This window comes from Pogoniulus pusillus, chromosome 11 (genome assembly GCF_015220805.1).
Source record: "Pogoniulus pusillus isolate bPogPus1 chromosome 11, bPogPus1.pri, whole genome shotgun sequence".
In the NCBI taxonomy this organism is placed as follows: Eukaryota; Metazoa; Chordata; class Aves; order Piciformes; family Lybiidae; genus Pogoniulus; species Pogoniulus pusillus.
In genome coordinates, this window is record NC_087274.1 from 34,346,071 (window position 1) to 34,363,327 (window position 17,257).

Genomic DNA, 17,257 nt, shown 5'->3' on the forward strand with positions numbered 1-17,257 from the left:
AACACCTTCACCTGATGGTTTATGACTCTTGCTATTAAGGTTACGATGGTTTATGACTCTCCTTGTTAAGGTTCGTAGTCCATGCACTGGTTTATCCCTGGCAGTGTAGAGCTGAATGTAGTGAGGACTACCCCATGGTCCTCCCTGCCCCTGGATCCACCAGTGTTCCAGTGCTCTGCTGGGGAGGAGCTGCAGAAAGAGGCGGCTCTGGAAGTGCTTTCCTCCACATCATCATTTATGGCCATAGAGGTGCTTTTGGCTTCAGGGCCAGTCTTCACCAGTTGTACCACCAGGTTGTTTGCAGTGAATTTGCTCGGGCCTGGAGCAGACCAGTTGAGTGTAGGCTGCTGACTCTTTGTGGCTAGCAACAGCTCTGGCATTGAATAAATAGACCACCCCCAACCAAGCTTGAGTGTAAGGCAGCATGGTGGGAAAAGCAGTTTTCAAATTCCACTCCCAGCATACATTAGGCAGATGACTTCTGCCTAACACGAAGCTATGGCAGAGTTACTGCAGACAAACTGTGGTCCTGGTCCCTTGGGGTTAAGAAGAGGATGAAGTTGTGTTCAGGTGGTAGAACAGACTCAGCACCAACAACAGCCTCCTGTACCCAGCCTGTCTCTGGCTCCAGTCAAGATTGGTGATGCTGAAGCTGGGAAGGTCTCAAGGCCTGAGCGTTGCAGGCAAGCACCTCTTCATTCCACCTTTCTCTCCACACATTGGGAATGCTAAATGGTGCTATTTTCAAAGCTGAGAGGCACCAAGGGTGGCTATGATGGATCAGATCACCTCCTCAGCACACCTTTTAGAAGCTTTTTTGTGGTATTGAAGAGTCACCTTTTTTTTGCTAAGGGCAGGTAAAAGTGGCTGAGGCAAGTAAACCAAATTCTGTCAGCTTACCACTAATTAAGTGGCAGCAATATTGATTTAAAAGACAGCCAAAGAACTCATTCTCTAGGGCGGTTCCCACCTTCCCCTTCATATCTCTCATCAGAAGCAATAAACCACCCTGCTCTACACAGCAAAAGTGTTTGGGAAAACACAGACATGGATATAATTACTGGAGAACACAATTCAATTATCAGCAAGGTTTATAACCCTAATTTCATTTAAGTAGCCACATTCTGTGGCTCTTCTGTGTGGTCCACAAACAGGCTCCTCCCTAAGAGCTTGGATTTATTTTTATAGCTCTGCTTGCTGCTGCTGCAGGAAAGCTGGAGACAGGTGACTCAGACCCCCGCTCATGCCTGGGCCATCTGAAGCTGCACTTCCCCATGTCCAGTTCTGCAAATCCATCCTAAGCTGCAATGCTTAATTAATGGAGCTTTCTATTGCTTTCCCCCACCCTAGTCTTTCAGTACTGTTCAGCCTTACCTGAGACAAGTTCTGTGCATCTGCCTGGCTGATGTTCATCTGAAACTTGATGCTGATTTCCCTTCAGGTTCATCTGACCTAACGTCCAGGCCTCCCACTGTGATGTGGATATTGGGCCCAGACACTCTGGGCTTCCTTTGGCAGCAGTCAAGAGAAACAGGCACCTTTAGGGTGGAGTTCACCCAAGATCTGCAGTGGGGTGACAAGACCCCATGCTGTAAGTAGGAGCCCTGTGGTCATCCATGACTCCGTCACATGTCTTCTGAGATCAAGGGGGAAGTTTGCAGTGAATTTTCTGAGGGCATTTACACGCAGGGTGTGATAGAAACATTTGTCCACATAAGCACAGGTGGTGCAGTCCCTGCTGGGAGAAGGTGCTCCAGCAAATGCTCTAGAGGAGTCATACTTGCAAAAACCCATGAGGGTGCTGGAACACTGCAACAGGTCACCCAGAGAGGTGGTTAAGGCTCTGTCCTTGGAGATATTGGAGGCGAGGCTGGGCAGGGCTCTGGGCAGCCTGATCTAGTGGAGGATGTCCCAGCTGAGTGCAGGGGGTAGGGCTGGATGAGCTCTGAAGGTCCCTTCCAACCCAGCCCATCCTGTGATTCTCTGAAAATAACTTTACACTACCAAAATTTTGAGGCTGAGCCTGGCCCCTCTGGCTGCAAAGGTGCTGGCAGCCTTTAGTGCTTCTTGTTTGTTACTGAACAGAAAATTAGTATACCGGAGTGCTGTGCCTCTTCTATGGCCACTTCACCCTCACTAACCCTTTGCTTTTTCATGACTTTAAGCTGCCAAACTCCCGAGCAGTGAGTGTGCATTCCTGCCTGGGGAGGAAAGGCAAAGCTCAGGATACAGCAGGGAGAATCTCGATCACTTTGTCCCTTGTGACAAACTTGCTGTCTGCTGCCAGCAGTGCCAGGAGAGCTTCAGAGAAGTGGCCTGTAAGCACTCTCAGAGGAAGCCCCATGGTGTCACTCGGCTTCTCTGGTGCCTGTCGTGCTGCACTGTCTGCACTGCTGCCACGGAGACGCTGCCAGGGCTCAGCTCTGCCACCCTGGCTGCTCTGCTTGGACCTCTGACTGCTGCCTCACACCTACAAATGGAAGCATTTGTGAACACTCGCCTTAGGGATGACACAGAGAAATGGAAAAACTCAGCAGCTCAGGCTGTTCCGTCAGCATCCTCTCATCCTGCCTGCACAGTGCCAGGCACAGCCTGGACACACAAAAACTTTCCCCTCCAGATGTGTGCATCTGACCACCAGCTTTACACAGTTCATACAAACTCAGCTACTCCACATTCATGCTATCTCCTCTTCATGTATGTTCAGCTCCTCCTGTCTGTGCATGGCAGTGTCCCCTGGCAGTGGGCTGGGAGGGTCTTCCTCTCAGTTGAATTTTTCCTTTCCATGTGAGCTCTGTTAGCTATTTTTTCCTGTTCTGCTCACATCTGCAGGAACATCTGCTCTGTACATGGCCTGTTTCCAGCCTACGTTGTCTTAGATGAGCATTCCACAGATTTATCTTCATCTAAGCATTCTCTTCTTGTGTGACAGCTGTGTGCTAAGCAGGCCTTGAGCTTCCTAAACACAAAACCCAAGACTCATGCCTGCCCTTCTCTCTGCGCACAGATTAGCAGCGCAGCGTGATCCATGGTCACCCCGTCCCTCAGACTCTCTGGTTTCCATAAAGTTCTTTAGTTCCTCTCATTCTGACTTCCATGCAGTGGTTAGTGAGGGAGAGATCAGTCAGGTGCTATCTTTTAAGCTGTGATACAAGAAGAGAGAATAGAGCAACAGTATTACAATATCCTGGTCAGAGCAGGTCCATTGCCCTGGGACAGCCCTCTGTCCCTATGGTGCTGTGAAGGGGCACCTAGGATTCCTCAAGCTACCACACTTCCATACATTGACTTACGATAGGTGAGTGTGTAACTGTCCCAGCGTAATACAAAGCAGATTAAAATAAAGCCTCTCTTTCAGGGAAAAGGAAAACCTCACTAGTCTCAGAGGAGAGGGGAAAGTCTTTAAAGGAACACTGGAGCAACCAGACTCTCTTCTACTTTAGTCTTTCCCATGGATTTTGGAAAGGTCTCTCTCCTGATAGCATTCCCAGTACTCAAATCCTTACCACTTGAAGCTTCACCAACAAAGGTTTGGGTGAACCTTGGGTTGTTTCCCAGAGGAGGAAATGTCCTGGCTGTGCTCAGATTGCCAGAGAAGGAAGCACTGAAGGCACTGCCAGAGGGGATGGGAATTGCTGTTTGGATGGAAGGGATAAGGGGCAAAAAGAGACCTGGCAGGGGAACAGCAAGGGTGGGGACAGGGCTGATTCAGCACTGCTGGGGAAGAGAAAAAACAGGGAAAGGCTGAGGCCCTCTCTCAGGTTCTGGCAGCAGCACAGGGCAGCAACAGGCAGACTTTATGGTGCATGAGGAGCCTGGGTGGCATTCCCTTCCCTCTGCAAGGCTCTCACACTGGCCTGCTCCCAGAGAACAGCAGCCCATGCTCAGTGCTCCACATGCTCCAGCAGAACAAAGGTCCTGTAGCTGTCAGCTCCCCCAAAAGAAAAAAAATGTAAACAAATGCAGCAGGAACAGAGCATGCAAATCTCAGCCCGAGGAAGGGCAGCACAGCACAGCAGGCTGAGCGCCCAAAGCACGCAGGCGCTCCAGAGATCCCAAGCACTGCTGCAACTCAGCTTTCAGGTTTACAGGATTTTGCAGGAAGAATCCTTTATCCATCTATGGCAGTGTCAAGCCCACGCTATTTCTGCTTCCTCACCTGAAATGCCATATCTGGAGTCACTCGGCAGCAGCGGGAAGGGCAGTAATGTCAGGCCATGGCTCAGGGCACTGGGGTTCAAACTGTCTCAGCACCACAGCTGACAAACAACTCTGCTGTTTTCAGTGCTAATTTATCTTGGCTCAGGCATCTGATTTGTTCTCTGGCACAGCTTCAGGGATGCTGATGAGCAGGCGTGACCTATCATCTCCACGGTATGAAAATGGAACCCTCCCGCACAGCTTTGCTCCTCTCGGGGCTTTGCCAGGCTTGCTCGGCCCTCCTCTGGTTCCTGTTGTGGCACAGAGAACTGCGTGCTGCAGGAAGCAGCCTTTATCGTTTGTTGTGCATCTCAGAGGAGTAAAAGGAACTCTTTAGTGGCAGAGCCTCAGCAGAACCTGAAGACTCTGTATAAACTCCTGTCAAACCCGGTGCCGTTATTCACTCTGTGACACAGACCAGAGCACTGGCTGATCCTGGCACACCCTCAAAAATGCCTCCTCACGCTTTATGCAGTTAAGAAAGGCTTGATGGCTTCTGGTAATTGCTCGTGTGCCTATCAGGCAATGTTAAATCAGCTCTGCCTTCCTCCCCATCGCACCTTTGGGCACACAGCCGCAGAAGCAGAACACTTGGCAATATCTTTGGGAGATTTGTTGGCTGGAGGTCAGTGGTGACCCTTCCGTGTCTCCTGCAAATAAAGAATCCTCCCCCTCCCAAAGCAAAGCTGAGACTTGGATTTCAGGGCAGTCCCCTGGGACCTGCCAAGCAGATGTGGCTGCAGCTCAGCAGCTGTAGCACTGCAACCCACTTGCAAGCTGTACTGGGTGCAGAAACAATTCAGGACTTTACACCAGGTAAAGCCACTTCTGGGCAAGCAGACACTAAAGCAATCCAGAGGTTGCACTCCTGCTCAGTTTCCCTCCTGGAAAGAGGCCCTCTGTGATGGTTTGGGTGTTACCCACCCACCCCACACACACTTTGGAAATCACCCAGACTGGACTCAGTCCACTCTGGAAATTGAATGAAGCTCATTATTTACAGCTTAGCAGAATATACAAGCAGATATTTACAGTAGATACAGTTATATACAGAAATAGACAAGGTAAAAGCTAATACAGAAACACAACTCCCCTCCCAGAAACCTGAGTCCCCAGGAGGGGCTCCCAATCACCCCTTCACCTTCCCCCTACCCCTCTCAACCTTACCCCAGTCCCAAGGAAGAATGGAGCTTTGGCCAGGGGGTTAGGAAGCAAAGTGGATTAATCAGAAAAACAGCAGAGGGTGAGGTTAGAGAGAGAGATGCAGCTCAGAACTCCCCAGCAGAAGTGCCTTTATCTATGGTTTGATTCTTATTCTCATACATCTCAGCAAGCCAACGAGTGAGGTAGACATTAGCCCTGTTTTCCTTCCATAGCCTATAATAAAGTTCTTCTCAGCAAAACATTCCAGCTTGGTGTATAGGGTTAACACTCCAGGGGGAGAAACCCTGAATCTGACTATGAGTGGTCCAGACCACTCCTCAGGGGTGGGTCTGAACACCACCAGGTGATAGTTAGCCCACTCCCCCCTTCCTGTCCCATAAAAGCAAAGGGACTTCCTATTCCTCTCTGCATCTCTCTGCATTGCTCTCTGCATCGCTCTCTGCATCTCTCTGCATTGCTCTCTGCATCACTCTGCATTGCTCTCTGCATCGCTCTCTGCATCGCTCTCTGCATCTCTCTGCATCTCTCTGCATTGCTCTCTGCATCTCTCTGCATTGCTCTCTGCATCGCTCTCTGCATCTCTCTGCATCACTCCGCTCCCTGCATACCACCATACCACGTGGCCATCACCCACATGACAAAGCCACCACCACAAACTCGGGTTGTATTTATACATTTTGTATTTTTGCTATTTTCCCTTCTCTATACCTTTTGTAAACTTCCCTACCTCAGATACCTTTTTAAGTTATTGTTAAACTTTTCTTTTTTTAACTTCCAAATCAAGTGAGATTCATTTATTTGGATGTGCTTACCTTTCCTCTCTCTCTACTTCTAATTCCTTTCTTTGGGAAAGGAGGGGTAAGAGGGGAGGGCACTCTACAAATTGTTATTGGTTCTATCAAATTTATCTGAGTCTCTGGGAATTTAAATTAGAACCGAGACACTTGGTTCAAACTAGCACAATCCACCCCTGTCTACCTCACTCAGAGTATTGCTGAGAACTATCTGACCTAACCTAAACCAGTATTTACACTAATGAATAGTTCAGTTCACACTTCAATCCGGTTATCTCAGATGTAGGTGATTCAAAAGCTCAGAACGGTTTGTCTCCTCACAGGTGAGATGAGAACAGGGACTCCCAGGTGACACTGGGTTCTTGCTCACGTACTGTAGATTCCCTCATAGATTCTTTCATTGGATGCTGATGGTACCTAGAACAGAAAACTCCTAACAGCTTGTATTATACACTCTGAATTTAGACTCTCTCAGCTAAGGTTAAATTTCTCTGTGGCACACACTGGATTTCACCATTCTCCTGCATCACCCAGTATGTATGACCAGGACCTTTAGCAGACACCACCCCTCAGACAGGTTTCCCTTTGCCCGAAGGAGAAAATACCCAAACAGTTTTCCCTAACAGATTCTTTTCACCTACAACAGGAACTTTATCACCGCCTACTGTTTGGACCAAGTCTGATTGTGCAGGTCCTGCTCCCTTTACTGAACCTCTACTATTTACCAACCAGGTAGCTTGTGCTAAATGTTTGTCGCAGTTTTTCAGAGTTCCACCCCTCATGGCTTTTAGGGTGGTTTTCAGCAAACTATTGTAGTGCTCAATCTTCCCTGAAGCTGGTGCATAGTAGGGTATGTGGCAGATCCACTCAGTGCAGTGCTCTTTGGCCCAGTCTTGCACAAGATTGTTCTTGAAATGAGTGCCATTGTCTGACTCGATTCCCTCTGGAGTTCCATGTTGCCACATGATTTGTCTTTCCAAGCCAAGAATGGTGTTATGTGCAGTAGCATGTGGAACTGGATAGGTTTCCAGCCATCCAGTTCTGGCCTCTACCATCGTCAGCACACACTGCTTGCCAGAACGAGATCGAGGTAAAGTGATGTAGTCAATCTGCCAGGCTTCACCATACTTATACTTTGACCATCTCTCACCATACCATAAGGGCTTGATTCACTTAGCCTGCTTAATAGCAGCACAAATGTCACAGTCATGTATGACTTGGGTGATAGCATCCATGGATAGGTCAAGTGACCTATCGCGTGCTGTCGCGGAGGGGTATTCTGCCACCTATGCCAATTGTGGCAGAGGGGAGAAATTAATTGGTGTGAGATGATATTTTATAAAAATATATAATTAACTTCAATATTCTGAACTCTCGCCACCCCCAACCACTGTATTTTAATATTAATATGGATCTACACAGTTATGAAGACATTATAGGAATATCTCAAACAGTAACTTGTTAATAACTAGCAAATATTCAAACTATTAAACAGAGAGAGGACTTTTCCCATGGCTTAATGCCACTTGGGGTCAATATGCTGCTTGCCCAGTAAGGTGGGCTAAAGCTCTTTCTGCTGTATGGCAGGAGACAACAGAAATTACAGTGGCATTAAAGCACTTACTTACAAATTCTTACTAATTCTTATTAATTAACACCCTCTGGGGCTATGTCACAGCCTATTACTAGTCTTCAAACTTCAGGGGAGCTTTGTCTGTGGACTTTGAGGCTGGAATCTTCCCGGCTTCTGGGGAAAGGACCATCTCTGAACTTGTTCTCCTGGCAAAGCATGCAATCTTTGCCCTTGTCTCATGGCTTCTTCTGGATGCTCTGTCCAGGGATTCTTAGGCAGGACCTTCAGGTGCAGAGGCAGGATGCTGTATGGTCCCAGCAGGATGTAATGCTGGGTGTGCAGGCCGATCACATGCAGACAAGTGGGGTCTGCTTCTGGTAACTCAGCGGCAATGGCGTGCACCAGGCAGTAACAAGGCAGCGGGCGTGCAATAGGGTGCGCGGCTGCACGGGAGACTGAGCTCCGTAGATACAGGCAGGCTTAAGCATAATAATGAGAGTGAGTGAGCAATGCGGGGGAGCCTGAGCACTTTCTTTACCTGTGTACCCCCATTTAGTAAATGTGGGCTGACATTAATGGCCCCTTGGCCACTAGAATGACCAATCAGCTTGGCAGTTAGCCAACCATACCATAATAGGGAAAAGTCAGAGGCCTGGACCTTCCAAATATGGGAATCACACAGGCAGGCATGAGCTGGGCATGTGGGGGCTTACACAACCACCTTACACAATCAGGGGGCCTGGGCAGGTCAGAGTTTATGGAACCAGACCTATTGTGCCCCTTTGTGCTCGTTATGTATTTACCTCGGGTTAGAAGCAGAAATACATGTCCAGGCAGGGCAAGGCATAAATAAGCCTATTTTTGGGCCTGTGGGCCCTCCACCACACCAGTGTGTTGCAACTCTGCCTTGATGTCCAGAGGAATCATGGGCCCACTGAGCTAAGAACAGTTCACCTCGGTGTTTCCAATCAAGGTCAAGATCAGAGTTGGTATCAACTTGAGCAATCTTAGCAGCTTGGTCTGCCTTCTGGTTGTGTTGCTGTTCCTCAGTGGCTCTGCTCTTAGGCATGTGTGCATCTACGTGCCACACCTTCACTGGAGTTCTCTCCAGCCGTGCATCAATGTCCTGCCATAGATCAGCACACCAAATAGGCTTTCCTTTCCTCTGCCAACCATTCTTCTTCCAGTTCTTTAGCCACCACCACAGAGCATTGGCTACCATCCATGAGTCGGTGTAAAGGATAGGCCAATTTTTATGTTCAGCCACATCAAGAGCAAGCTGGACAGCTTTTACCTCACCAAACTGACTGGATTCAACTTCACCATCTCTCACTTTGGTAACTCTCCTGGTAGGACTCCAGGCTGCTCACTTCCATCTTCGCTTGTTCCCAACAAGACGACAGGAACCATCTGTGAACAAAGCATAGTTCTTTTCCTGATCAGAGAGATCACCATAGGGAGGAGCTTCCTCAGCACGGGTTATTTTCTCCTCTGGAGGTTTGGAACAGTCTGTGCCTTCCGGCCAGTTGGTGATCACCTCTACCAGACCAGGTCAATCAAGATTACCCATTCGTGCTCATTGGGTTATCAAAGCCATCCATTTAGACCAGGTTGCATCTGTGGCATGATGTGGTGCTGAACCTTCGCCTTTGAACATCCAGTTTAGAACTGGCAGTCTAGGAGCTAAAAGCAATCGTGACTCAATTCCAATCACTTCAGAAGCTGCTTTCACTCCTTCATAGGCTGCTAGTATCTCTTTCTCTGTTGGGGTGTAATTTGCCTCTGAACCTCTGTAGCTACGACCCCAGAAACCAAGTGGACGTCCACGTGTCTCATTTGGAGCTCTCTGCCAAAGACTCCAAGTTGGACCATTGTCACTGGCAGCCGTGTACAGAATGTTCTTAAAGTCCGGACCAGATCGCACAGGTCCCAAGCCACTTGGACTACTTCTTGCTTGATCTGATCAAAGGCTGCTTGTTGTTCAGGTCCCCACTTGAAATTGTCTCTCTTATGAGTCACATCGTGCAGAGGTTTGACAATCTGACTGAAACCAGGAATGTGTAGTCTCCAAAATCCCACCACACCAAGGAAAGAAAGTGTGTCCTTCTTACTGGTGGGAACTGCCATGGTGGAGACTTTGTTGATCACATCCTGAGGAATGTAACAGCGACCATCCTGCCACCGCACTCCCAGAAACTGAATTTCTTTGGCAGGTCCTTTGACCTTGTCTCTCTTAATGGCCAAACCTGCTTGCAACAGAATGTCAATGATTTTGTTACCTTTCTCAAAGACTTCCTCAGCAGTTTGGCCCCACACAATGATGTCGTCGATGTACTGGATGTGCTCTGGAGCTTTACCTTTCTCCAGTGCATTGTGGATGACTGAGTGACAGATGGTTGAGCTGTGTTTCCACCCCTGAGGCAAACAGTTGAACTGGTACTGGATTCCTCTCCAGGTGAATGCAAACTGAGGCCTGCACTCCTTTGCTATGGGAATAGAGAAGAAAGCATTAGCAATGTCTATGGTTGCATACCATTTAGCCTCCTTCGATTCCAGCTCGTACTGGAGTTCCAGCATGTCCGGCACAGCTGCGCTCATGGGTGGCGTCACCTCGTTGAGGGCACGAAAGTCTACTGTGAGTCTCCAGTCACCGTTAGCTTTGTGCACAGGCCAGATGGGACTGTTGAAAGGTGAATGAGCTTTCTCCATGACAGCCTGACTCTCCAGTTGACAAATCAGCTGATGAATGGGCAACAAAGAGTCACGGTTAGTTCTGTACTGCCTGTGATGAACAGTTTGAGTTGCAATTGGCAGCTCCAGATCCTCTATGTCATGTTGTCCCACAACTGCAGATTCATCAGAATGTTCAGGTCTAATGGACAGTTTCAATTTAGCATCCTCAATCTCTACAGATGCTATTCCAAAAGCCCATTTATGACCCTTAGGATCTTTGAAACAACCTTGTCTCAAAAAGTCAATTCCCAGAATGCAAGGCGCATCAGGACCAGTTACAATAGTGTGTGTCTTCCACTCTTTACCAGTTAAACTGATCTCAGTCTGCAACTTAGCTAACTCTTGAGATCCACCAGTGATTCCAAAGATAGATATGGACTCTGTCCCTTTGCAATTGGATGGCAATAAAGTACACTGAGCACCTGTATTGACTAAAGCCCTGTACTGCCGAGCTTTTGAACTGCCAGGCCACCTAATGAATACATTCCAATAGATTCAGTTCTCTCCACTATCCCTTTCCTCCTCCTGGCTGGAGGCAGGGCACCCCTAATGCTGAACATGGCATGTGGGGTGTGCACAGTGATTGGTGTTGTTGTGAGAGGAATTGCAACTGTTGGAATAATTGCAGTTGCTCTGGGGAGCTGAAACAGTGACAGCTACTTTCCGGGCATTGCTACCTCTATTTCTGCCACTCTGCAGTTCCCTGACTCTCTTTGAAAGAGCTGAAGTAGGTTTACCATCCCACTTATTCATGTTCTCACCGTATGTGTCATGCAGAAGTATCCACAGTGACGCATGTGATTGCTGATGCCTGGGTGGAATTTGTCTCCTCCTGGGCTGGAATTGCCTTGCAGGAGGTGGGCGTCTGTTCCTGATGGCAGAAACATGCACCCATTCAGATGATGCAGGAATGGTATCCTTTACCAGATTGGAAATGGAGGTTTTACAATCCTCCTTCAGTTCTCTCATGCTATCTTTGATGCCATCCTTAATGCTGTCTTTAATGCCATCTTCTATCTCTTCATCTAGAGTTTTTATGGCACAGATCATGGCAGAATGTGACAAGCTGTCCTCTATCTGCCTGAGCTGGTCAGTGAATTCAGCAACAGTGAAAGACCTTCCATTATCACTCCTTGCTAGAAACTTGCTGGCCAAGATGTTAGCATAGGATGAAGGAGCAAGCTTGATCAGCTTCTTCATGAGACCTGTTCCAAGAGGAATGTCATCAGGCTCATGTGTGCCATGATCTCCATAGAGCACTTCCTTCACAGCAAACTCCTTCAGAAGCTTAATTCCCTGCTCAATGGTGTTCCACTTCTTGGCTACCCATGGCAGATCATCTCGGGAAGGATATCTCATAGCCACAGCCAATAGCAGGCATGTCCACAAGCTAACCCTACCAAGAGGACTTACCAGGTATTTGTCCACTCCACTCTCCTTGGTGAGTGACCCTAGCTGCTTGGCAGACTTGTCTCCTACCTGCAAGGCATTGGCACCAGTAGTACGGCATCTCACCAGCCATCTTATGATTTGCTCTCCTGATTCCCTTGAGTATTCCTTTCTAACTTCCCTGATATCTCTGAGAGGATCATTGGAGTCCTGGATGTCATCCTTCTCCTCTTCCTCTTCTTCTTCTGGCTGTCCCTGGCCTAGAAACAGAACTTCCCTAAGAGCACTCTTAAACTCATTGGAGCCATCCTCTTTCTGGGCAGCCAACTTTACAGTGCTCCTCTCATCAGAGTACTGGGATCTAAGCATGTTTGCCAAATCTCAAATAATATGTCTCCTCTTCCTCCTCTTGCTCACCAGAGGTCTCCTACCCTAAGTCTTCTTTTGAATTACTCTTTGTCAAATGTTTCATCTTAACTTTTGCCTTGGCAAGCACCAAGAGGACCTGCAGTGAGACATATTTGACGAGTCCACTGGCAGTTTTGAATTACTGGGGGATGTGGTGGTTTGGGTGTTCCCCACCCCCCCACACTTTGGAAATCACCCAGACTAGACTCAGGCTGCCCTGGAAATATGAATGCAGCTTGTATTTACAGCTAGCACAATATACAAGCAGATATTTACAGTATATACAGTTATAGACAGAAATAGACAAGGTAAAAGGTAATACAGAAACACAACTCCCCTCCCAGAAACCTGAGTCCCCAGGAGGGGCTCTCAACCACCCCTTCACCTTCCCCCTACCCCTCTCAATCTTACCCCAGTCCCAAGGAAGAATAGAGGTTCAGCCAAGCGGTTAAGAAGCAAAATGGGTTACCCCAAAATGGAGGGTGAAGTTAGAGAGTAAGATGTAGCTCAGCCAGCAGCCCCAGCGAGAGTGAAAAATGGTGCTGAGTGTGTGTTATTCAATGTTTTTGTTTCTTGCTTCCATACTTCTCAGCAAGGCTGTGAGCGAAGTAGACATCACCATTGTTTTCTTTTTACAGCCTGTAATCTAGTTCTTATCACCAAAACATTCTAGCTAGCTTCAAACTAGCACAGGGGTCTGGCCTGAGGCCTGTGAGTTCAAATCTGCCTTAGAGCTAGTTTTTTTTCCTGCTGCCTGGGGAGTCAAACTGGCTGAATTAGTGTTATTAGTTGATGGAACATCCTGAGTTTGGGTAGTTCCCTGTGTTCCTGGGCATCCTGCCATCTTATCATTCTTGGTAGGAACATTGGCAGCTTTCCCAGAATCTAGGGGAGGAGGTGTAGTGGTGGCCCCCCCTTGCTCTGCCCCCGAGTTATCAGTGTTTACATTTAGATTGGTAATTTATTTACCATTTGTCTGGGACACAGGCCCCTTCTTTTTACTTCTTAAAGGCATCACACTTGAGTTTCTCACACATAATGTTAAAATTATTATAAAATCAAATATTACAAGACCTAAGCTCACGCACACCAGAAATACCACAGTCTGATGTGAATAAAATTCTGAACAAGGGTCAGCCACCTGAGTCTCAGGTAGGATGACTCTCATTAGGGCTGTAGATAAAGCAGAAGAAGTAATACTTCCATTCCCTGTAATGTTACTGGTGAATGCCCCTGTAATGTTACTGGTAAAAGACTCAGTGATGTTAAAACCTATATATCCAAGGATGAAACTCCCCCCAACTCCAAAAAATGGATGTAAGTTTAGCTTTGATCTTCTTCAAAATTAGATTAAACAAAAAGTAACCAATTTGTGCCTTGATCCAATTATAAACAAGAAAACAGAAGATAGGCCACACAGTAGCCCCCACTAAGTAAAATAGCTTAATTCTGATTCCCAGAGTTAATTAACAATCACTCAAAATTAGTTGGCCCCACATTGGGTGCCAAAATAAAAGATGTGATGGTTTGAGTATTCCCTGCCCTCCCCCACACACTTTGGAAATCACTCAGACTAGACTCAGTCTGCTGTGGAAATTGAATGAAGCTCATTATTTACAGCTGGCACAATATACAAGCAGATATTTACAGTAGATACAGTTATATACAGAAATAGACAAGGGAAAAGGTAGTACAGAAACACAACTCCCCTCCCAGAAACCTGAGTCCCCAGGAGGGGCTCCCAACCACCCCTTCACCTTCCCCCTACCCCTCTCAACCTTACCCCAGTCCCAAGGAAGAATGGAGCTTTGGCCAGGGGGTTAGGAAGCAAAGTGGATTAATCAGAAAAACAGCAGAGGGTGAGGTTAGAGAGAGAGATGCAGCTCAGAACTCCCCAGCAGGAGAAGTGCCTTTATCTATGGTTTGATTCTTATTCTCACACATCTCAGCAAGCCAACGAGTGAGGTAGACATTTGCCCTGTTTTCTTTCCATAGCCTATAATCTAGTTCTTCTCACCAAAACATTCCAGCTAGGCTCAAATTAGCACACCCTCTCAGCCCTGGAGCAGAGCTAACAAACACTGTCCCTTTCTACAGCAGTTTTACACCATCTACATCAGCCTGAGTGAGTTCCTGCCTGGCAGCTGCAGTCTCATGGCAGTTCTCCATCCATTGGCTACCTGCAGCGCTTTAAACCCTGTTGTGGTTTTAAAAGATAGCCAATAGAAATTAAGCTCTCCAATGAAACTGGAGAAAAAATACAGAATTATACTTAGAGAGAAATACAGAGATAGACATTACAAAGCAATTACCACATCCCTGGCAAGCCCCCTTGAATTTTCCCCAACCCAAAAAACCCTAAATGTACACTCCCCAGTGTCCAGTCCTCCCCCCACTGCAGTGCCTCTGCTGTCCAAGAGGCCTAAACAAGCCTCTGGAGGCCCCAAAACAGGCTTACTGCTTGCATGTTCTTCCCAATAAAGTGGCTTCTGCCAGACACAGGGCAGGAGGAGGAGGAAAGGAGAACGAGCTGGTCTTGTTGTGAGTTTATAAAGAGATAGCAGAATTATGGGATTGAACAACAATCTTCTAGTCCCCAGGAGATTTTTTTTAAACCCTATAATTCTCAACCTGGGACAAACCCTTACAGCAGGCTGAAACTCTGCTGCTTAATGAGTATTTTTTGCCATGGCTCTCTGATTCGAATGAAGTTCTGGTGCCAGAGGAGGCTTCAGAGAGGGAGGGACAGAAGGCTTCTTTCAGTCACAGTCTTCCTGGCCTCTTCCTTGTCACTGCAGGAATGAACAATTTCCTGTTCTCATTGCTGGCTTGCCTGCTTTACCTCAAGCAAAGACGCAGTGAGGATTGCAGTGGAGATATTCTCAGCAGTGTGGTGACTGCTGTGGTGGTTTTCTCAGCAGTGTGGTGATTGCAGCGGAGGTATTCTCAGCAGTGTGGTGACTGCAGTGGAGCTGTTCTCAGCAGTGTCATGACTGTAGTGGTGGTGTTATCAGCAGTGTAGTGCTGGTTTAGCAGTTCCCAACAGGCTGAAGCAGTGCAGACTCTAGTTCTGCTTTGCTAAGCTGGCCCCGCACTGGCTGGACTGTGTGTGGCTGGGTGTGCAAACTACTGCAAACTACTCATGTATCTCATATGCACACTGGTGACACACAGTGATGGATGGAGGCCAAGGGATGGCTTCAGAGAGCTTGGCACATGGAAGTCCATGGAGCCTCACAGGCTGCAGCCACGGTGCTGAGAAGTGGCTGATGTCCTCGCAAGGACACTCTTCTCTTTGGAAGATCCTGGAGAGGGAGGAACTCTGCTGCAACTGCAAAAGTCAAATGCCAAACATACTCAAAAAGTTCAACCTGTGGAAAACAGACAGGGCAGTCTCAGCTCAGATCCTTGGGAAAACTGTAGCGTGTCCTCCTGGAGTACCTTTCTGGCGACCTGAAGGAGAAGATGATGGGCCAGAGGTCTGGATTTACAGGCCCATGCCTGATCAATGTGATTCCCCTCTGTGGTAAAGTGATTTGTTCATGGGAGGAGAGCAGCAGGCTAAAGTCACTGACCTCAACTTTAGCCATCTTCCAATGCTGTCTCCAGCAATGTTCCTGTATCCAAGTGAAGATATTATGGTCTGGCAGGGTGGGCAATGGAATGAGTAAACGCCTGGTAGGATGGCCAGGCTCAGAGAGCACTTAATAAGTGTGCTTCTCCTGGAGGCTGCTGACGAGTCCTGCAGAGGTCTGCCCTGGATCCCGCCCTGAGTCCTGTCCTTTTTGACATCTTTACCCACGACCTGGCAGAGCTGACAGAGTGCAGCCTCATCAAGCCTCCAGCTGAGAGCAGGCTGAGAGGACCAGCCCATGTGCTTCAGGGCTTGCAAGGACCTACTCAGGCTGGAGGAATGGGATGGCAGAAATCTCGTGAAATTCAAGGACACGTGAAAAGCCCTGAGATAGGGAAGGCAGAATCCCTGACGCTGACGTGGTAATGACTGGATGGGGACTCTCTCTGCTGGTAGATAGCAAGCTGCATGTCAGCCAGCAGTATGACCTGGAGGCAAGGGCATCACTGGGCATTGTGGCCATGGCAGGGAGCTGAAACTAGATGATCTTTAAGGTCTCTTCCAACCCAAATAAGTTTGTGATTGTGTGAAAGAGCATCCTGGGCTCTCTTAACAGGATCAGAGGCAGAGTACTGAGTATATCCAGCTACCTAGCACTTTAAATGAGACATCTGGAGGAGGCCACCAAGATGGTTGAGGGCTAGAGCACCATCCATGGGGAGTGACCTTGGAAATTTGTCCAGTTTGGAGAAGAGATTCATAAGAGATCTGATTGCAGCTGCTCAGTACCTGTGAGGAGCTCATCAAAAGATGGAGCCAAGCTTCTCACTGGCGTCCATGCAGGAGGGCAAAGACACAGCAAACATCATCAGAAAGAGAAGAAGTTCAGACTAGATGTAAGGAAAAACATTTTCCCCATGACAACACCCAAGCGGTGGAGCAGATTGCCTAAGGAGGTTGTGAAACCTTCATCCTTGAAGATTTTCAAGCCCTGAGTAGATAACACCTTGAGCAACCTGGTCTGACCTCACAGCTGACCCTGCTTTGAGAAGACGATTGGAAAAGAGACCTCCTGAAGTCCATCCCCGCCTGACTTTCCATAGGATCCTACTGCAGAGCTGTTTATCTAACAGCTGGCAGATGAGGTGATTTGGAAGTTTGCTTAGCTGATAAAGGGCACAGAGAGTGTGGGCTGTGGTGTGTAAAAGCTCAAGCTCAAACAGCTATTTTTTAAGGTCCTTGCTTCAGAGATAAGGCCAAGGCTAGAGCAAATATGCTAAGTAAACAGGCTGAGCAACCCACAGTGCTGGAATTTACACCAGCAGCTGATGAGAGCTTATCATTCAGGATGAGGACATCGACTCACCTGCCTAAATTAAATTCAGGCTGAAAATGACAGCTTGTGCCAGAGACTGGGTTTCA